This window comes from Cupressus sempervirens, chromosome 8, assembly GCF_028749045.1.
Source record: "Cupressus sempervirens isolate cs-2001-9-10 chromosome 8, ASM2874904v1, whole genome shotgun sequence".
Classification (NCBI taxonomy): Eukaryota; Viridiplantae; Streptophyta; class Pinopsida; order Cupressales; family Cupressaceae; genus Cupressus; species Cupressus sempervirens.
The window spans coordinates 465743209-465750735 of NC_143125.1; the positions used below are offsets into that span (position 1 = coordinate 465743209).

Below are 7527 nucleotides of genomic sequence, written 5' to 3' on the forward strand. Positions count from 1 at the left end.
ACTGATGAAGAGCTCATAACACATTATCTCATTAGAAAGGTTTTAGACGGCGATTTCACAGGAAGGGCCATTGCTGAAGTGGACTCAACAACTGTGAGCCTCAAAAAAAAATTGACCAAGCATTGGTTGAAATTTTGACCAATGCCTAACAATTTTCTACCAAGCATTGGTCAAAATTTTGACCAATGCCTAGCAGTTTTCTACCAAGAATTGGTCAAAATTTTGACCAATGCCCAGTAGTTTGCTACCAAGCATTGGTCAAAATTTCAACCAATGCCTAGTAGTTTTCTACCAAGAATTGGTCAAAATTTTGACCAATGCCCTGCAGTTTTCTACCAAGAATTGGTCAAAATTTTGACCAATGCCCTCCAATTTTCTACCAAGCATTGGTCAAAATTTTGACCAATGCATAGTATTTTTCTACCAAGAATTGGTCAACATTTCGACCAGTGCCCTGCAGCTTTCTACCAAGCATTGGTCAAAATTTTGACTGTAGTTTTCTACCAAGCATTGGTCAAAATTTTGACCAATGCTTGGCAGAAAATGTGCTGGCAATTTCAAAAAAATTTGACCAACATATTGGTCGAATTTTCAACCAATGTGTAGGTCAAATTTGGTCCAAGTTTGGTCAAAAACTGGGTCAAAATTTTGACCAATAAAGGTCAAAAAATGAGCCCAAATGTACTAGTGGATTATGGCAAGTCTCCTAATGATATGCATCCATGCCCAAACTCTTGGTAACAATGTGTATGATTGACATATGTGACTGTGATAGCCCAAATTTTGCTACCAAAAACAAATGTCATGAAATCTAAGAAATAATGAATCACGACGGTATTGAACAACTCTCTACCCAAGTTGGTCAAAATTTCAGGTCAAAATTTGACCTATAATATACTAGTGTCCTTAGGTTCTTGCACATGACAACCTTTTCTTCTGACGATCTCTATAAATAGAGAACTTAGATCTTTTTCCACTTAACCATAATCATCCATTTTAGAGTTAGGAAGGATTCAATAATTTACCCACTTTTCTATTTGGTTCCTCTAGAAACTTCCTCTTATTTTCCTCAAAATGGTTTACCTTGAATTCTGTGCCACCAACTCATCATAGTTATCTTCCACACGCTTCACATAATTCAACAAATCAAATTAGCTGGCTCAGATTCATCAAATCTTTGATTTAAAACTGTATGTTGTCACTCGACATCTATACTATTTTGTCACTCAACCAACACTAGTTCACTTGGCAAACACTAAAGTTTACTCAACAAACACTAAAGTTTATTAATGCTCGGCACCAACTAAACTTTACTCGGCATATACTAATATTCACTCTGCTTGCACCTTTTTTCTTCTTTGCTCGACACCTCTTGATTTTCACTTGGCTTCTACTGATTTCTGCTTGGCTTGCACTAACTTCTCGACAAGGCTTGGCAAACACTTTTCTTACTTGATCTTCTTTTAGTCTTAACTTGAGTAATCTTTCACTTTAGACTTTAAGTAGATAAAAAATACACTATTGTATTAATGTCTTACTTGGTCTTAGTGCTTCTTTTCTATACCAAATATCTCAACCTTTCTCTAGGTGCTCTTGTTATCTCCTCTTTTCAAATCTTCTTCATCAATCGACTAAATGACAATTTTCAGATCAAAAAGCAATTGTCTGACCAGTAGGTAATAGGTTTGACATCATTGACAAAATAATGATTGTTCCACTACAAGTTCATCACTTCAAAACAATCTTATATCAACACACACCCCTCCACCCACTCTCTCGGGTATTTTGTGTGTTCAATAATATTTTTGTTTGACTTGGAATTTTGTTTTTCTTGGTAATATAATTTTGAAACTATACTTGTGTTTGACATGTATTCTTGTGGGTCTTTGTTTCTATTTATCTTATATTTGTAGCTTGATTTCTTGTGTATGAATTGTTTGATGACGTGTTATCATTTTTTATGTAAAAAAATATATTAATAAATTGAAATCTCAATAAGAACATTAAGATTTAAACTACTTAATTAAATACATAGATATATAATCACATCAACATGGACCATTTGTTCAACAACTTCAAGACCCTCTCATACCAAGTGTATAAGATGAGATGAAAGATTCTTAGCTATTGAACACCTAGATGCAATATATAGCTTGGACGTGCTTGACATATTATAACCATTACTATGGTGTACTATGATGTACCTACATACTTTTATAAATTTTAGAATGTAACGATTGTGTTAGAATTATATTATTGATATATGTAAATTATGTGACTTGTAATACAATTTTATTTTGGAATATTTTGTTATATACCTAATTTCATAATTTTGGTATGTTGCTTGACATATTATAACCATTACTATGGTGTACTATGATGTACCTACATATTTTTATAAATTTTAGAATGTAATGATTGTGTTGGAATTATATTATTGATATATGTAATTATGTGACCTGTAATACAATTTTATTTTGGAATATTTTGTTATATACCCGATTTCATAATTTTTTTATGTAAAACATGTACGAAAGTACAATTATTTGGCAACTTCTTTTTCAATACCATTTGGTACATATGCACTTGCTAAAATAAGGAAACTGTCAAAGAATTAAGAAAGCAAATTCATAAATAAATATTAGCATGTCGTCTTCTTGTTTCTCCATGTTTTGAGGACATTATCTCCAAACTTCCACACAAAAAAATACATTAGTAGAACATTAAAAAACGCATCAAGGTAGCAAAATCATCAAGATTGATGTTCTAGATTTGACTATGTGGAATTCATCAAGTATAAAAGGGTAGCAGTATTTGAAGTCTGAATTTAAAAATGAAGTCATGATAATGCAATAAAGTGGCTCCCCATGAAACTATGCATAAATTAAGAAAAAGAAAAGCATACTAATGCATAAGATGTGTGTGTGTGTGTGGATGGGTGGTTGGGTGTGTGCGTACATGCGTGTGTGCGTGTGTGTGTGGGTGCGTGCGTGCGTGTGTGTGTGTGCGCGCACATGTGTGTGTATGCGCACGCGCATGTGTGTGTGTGTGTGTGTGTGTGTGTGTGTGTGTGTGTGTGTGTGTGTGTGTGTGTGTGTGTGTGTGTGTGTGTGTGTGTGTGTGTGTGAGAGATAAACATTAAAAAGATAATATATAGAATTGTAGAACTCTCGGTGACCTTCATAATTTACACAACAATAGAATCTTTTGTGTGTGTGTGTGAGTGAGTGAGTGTGTGTGTGTGAGATAAAAATTAAAAAGATAATATATAGAATTGTAGAACTCTTTGTGACCTTCATAATCTACACAACAATAGAATCTTTTAAAAACTAAGACAAAACATACACTATAAAATTTTCATGAAAATGAGACTAGTATAACTTCACAACCTAACCATAAAAAGTTATAGTTCCCATAAATTAAATACATGCATCATTGTAAAATGAATTAGAAGGGCAAACAATGATAATGGTCAAATTTATTAGGCCTAATAAATAAATCAACTAACATAAATAGAGAAGCTTCTTTCAAGACTAAACAAAAGATTGGTCCACAGATTTGAAAAAAAACATAGACAAAGATAAGATCGATCCCATACTTTAAGATAATCATGTAATATAGCATAAAATATGATTGTATAAGAACAACATAAATTTGGAATTTGGAGTATAAGACAATAGCATAAGGACGAATCGCACAAGATATGTTATAATAATTGATATGAGCCCGTGTGATATATAGGCAAACATGCATTGGACATCTGTTTTAACTTTACTTAGTATCTTTCATTTATTCCTTCTTTTATTCGGCATCTTTCTTCATATTTCAAACTGAGGTGGGTATTGATCTTTGCCATTGTTAATCTCCAATGGATTTATATCATCTTAATACTGGTCAGATCAAATATACGTTCAATTCTCTTGTAAGGGTTTACTGAATGATAGATAGTTTTGACATTCTATTTTATTTTAGTTTGAGTTTATATGATTTGGGCTGTCTCTAAATCTGTTCTTTTCGCATTTGTTGAAGTAATGTGATTACAATGTTCACAGATTTGTAATGGGTATTTGAACTTCCAATGGTGTTCTTGATAATTTCCTAATGGGTATTTACTGTTTTCATTTTAAGTATTGAGATTACAATATTCACAGATTTTCTAATGGGTATTTGAATTTCTAATGGTGTTCTTGATAAATTCCTTTCTGTGCAGGGCAAAATCCAATCTGGGGTTATGGAGGATTGATTTCAAATAATAGTTTCTTTGGATGATCTTGATAGATGCCAAGAAAATGTTATATTACAGTTACGTAGAGATTGAATTTAGAAACTGAAAACATATTTGATTATTTCTTTTGCATTGTGGTGTTAAACTGATTTTGCTGTTTCTTCAATGCAGTTTTTGTCAATCATAAATCTGGTGTTGGGTGAGTGGAAAACAAATATTTGTTTAGGCGATGGCTAAACAAGTGTTGCAGACAAGATCATCTTGTTTTCCCTGCAAAATCATTCATGTTTCTGCAGATCACAGAGCAATTTACAACACCTATTAATGGAGATTCAGATTATGGGAATGGTTTCTACAGAACCTATTGATGGAGATACGAGTTCAAGATGATTATGTTGTCTTTTGAGGTTACGAGGACGTAAATTTCAAGATGATTATATTGTCTTTTTCATTTTATTATAAATCGTACATTATGATGACCATGTTACAATTATATTATTCTTATTCAAATGATATTATATTGTCTTTTTAATTTTATTATAAATCGTACATTATGATGACTGTGTTGCAATTATATTATTCTTATGTAAATGATGTGATTTGTCATAGAGTCATGTTTTATAATGAATTTATTGTATTTTAAATAAAATTCTAATATTTGAGGGTTTTTAGAATTAAAAATATTATACACATGTTTTTTAATATAAAAGTAGCAAGAGGGTGTTAGTGTGCAATACATAAGGAGTGAAGGTTGTCCATTAATAGCAACTACTACTTGCCTCTATCAAAAGCATACTACAAGCAAGAATAATTTAAAGCAAAAAAAACTAGCTCAGAAAACATACTTAAAAGTATTGTTTAGATAATAACCAGACCTCACAAGGCCATAACAAAAAATTAAACAATTCTTGAGGCTAGCATTGTTTAGATAATGACCAAACCGTGCAAGGATGTAAGCAATTTTTTTTTTTAAAATAACAATTTTCAAGACCCCAAGGGCTGACACGATTGCTTAAAACCACAAAAAGGATACAACCATAAAAACTAAGCTTTAACATTCCCACCCAAACTCTTACAGAGGAGAGTGGAGGTCAATTCTTCCTTTAAGAACTGGAAGAGCTCCTTGTAACCATCCTCAGTGTCTAGCTTACCAACTGTGAATTGCTCGTACAACAAGAAGAGAATCACTAAGCACATGTCCATCACCTTGGTGGCAATTTTTTTGGTGTCATGCATGCAACTATTAAGTCCAACAACATCATTTTTTTAATCGTCCATGCTAGAAGCCATCTCCACAAGTCTTCTATTGAAATGTCCCACCAAGCCACCATACTTTAGCTCGACAAGGTCTAGCTTTGGCAAAAGTGGGTTGGAATTGGTTTGGGAGGGGCTGACAGGGGCCCAGAAACTTGCAAGAAAGAATATAACCATTTCCACATAACCCATAATAGATCTAAAATAAATATGTAATTAAAATCCACATGCAAGAGAATAGACAACATACCCACAAAATGTGACACAAGATATACCCTGGGAAACCCTCAGAGGGAAAAAACCCAACTTCCAAAAGCATCCATCATCATGTATTATTCAGCAAAAAAACCATTCCAATGCAACCATGGAAGCCTTCAAAGCCATAGCCACAACCAAGCAAGCTATGTGAACAAGCATGAATCCACACATCCCATGACATGCTTCCATCCTTTACAAATGCTCCCTTAGCTAACCTATCAAGCCTTGTCCTACTCGACTCTTTCCCTTTTTTCTTTTTCCTCTCACACCAACAACTACCCTTGTGGCTGCTTATATAGTACTAAATCTTACAAAACCACTAAGTGTTGTTACATAAACCATGTGCTAAAACCATGTGCTACGTAACCCCTTGACCTCGCATTTAATATTGAAATTTTAATTATTTTTCCAATATTAAATAATTGCATAAAATATTATCATGTGACATGTTGCACATCCATCTAGGTGCTCTTAACTACAACATTACTTAATAAAATAAAATAATACAATATAAAAATATTATGCAATGTGTGCAACGCCCATTATCTCAACAATCTCCCACTTGTATACATTGCATAGGGTCAATCTGTAGCCACATAAATGAACAAGGGAACAATCCTTCCTACCACATCCACCATCATAGATCAAAGTACACCGTGTGCTCCATCCTGGTACCCGCAACAAAATCAATGTATCCAGCATCTCAATCATGAATGATCTCACCTCCTATTATGTCACTACCACTGAACATACATAGAAGCCATCTAAAGAGAAAACCACCCAACCTATCACATTAAAAGATCATAAAATTTTATACCAACTAAAATGCTAAGGACCAAAACCTGATCCAAAAGTAATCACATGTATCTATAGTTGTCAAAATATCCATAGCTAAAATATCACCCATAGCAGTGCCAAATCCATCCAACTATCCATACCTCCCAAGGTATACCAATGAATCCATGTAGTATCAAGGACATCCACAACACATAAACCAATAACCTACAAGAACAATTCTCATAACAAGTCTCCAATAGTCTTCCAAGTTCTCCACAACCAACAAAGGAAAGACATAAAAGAATAACCATGTCATCTCTCACATGACATACATGAGTACAAACTAGTAATCACAATCTCTAACCAATCTCAAATCCAACGTAAGTGAAACCAAACATCTAGGAAGATAACCAAGACCAAAGAGAAACCATAATTATTTCCACATAACCCAGGACCTCTCCGCAAGTCTTTTGTTGAAATGTCCCACCAAGCCACCATACTTCATCTCAACAAGGTTTAGCTTTGGCAAAAGTGGGTTGGAGTTGGTTTGGGAGGGGTTGACAACAAGGGCCCCGGAAACTTGCAAGAAAGAATATAATTGTTTCCACATAACCCATAATAGATCTGTAATAAATATGTAATTAAAATCTACATGCAAGAGGATAGACAACATACTCACAAAATGTAACACAAGATATATCCTGGGAAACCCTCATTGAGAGAAAAAATCTAGCCTCCAAAAGTATCCATCACCATGTATTATTCAGCAAAAAATCATTTCAATACAACCATGGAAGCCTTCAAAGCCATATCCACAACTAAGAAAACTATGTGAACAAGCATGAACCCACACATCACATGCCATGCTTCCAACCTTCACAAATACTCCCTTGGCTAACCTATCAAGCCTTGTCCTACTCGACTCTTTCCCTTTTTGCCTTTTCCTCTCACACCAACTACCCTTGTGGTTGCTTATATAGTAGAAAGTCCCACAAAACTACTAAGTGGTATTA

The 7527-nt window shown here is 33.9% G+C and overlaps 1 long non-coding RNA gene across 1 annotated transcript; it reads left to right on the forward strand.

Annotated features, from left to right (window-relative positions):
* Positions 1 to 4261: 4261 nt before the first annotated feature.
* On the forward strand, positions 4262 to 4769 carry LOC149543252 (uncharacterized). Its single transcript, XR_016355225.1, has 2 exons — positions 4262 to 4302; positions 4397 to 4769. It is a non-coding gene; the product is annotated as an uncharacterized LOC149543252 (long non-coding RNA).
* Positions 4770 to 7527: the final 2758 nt, after the last annotated feature.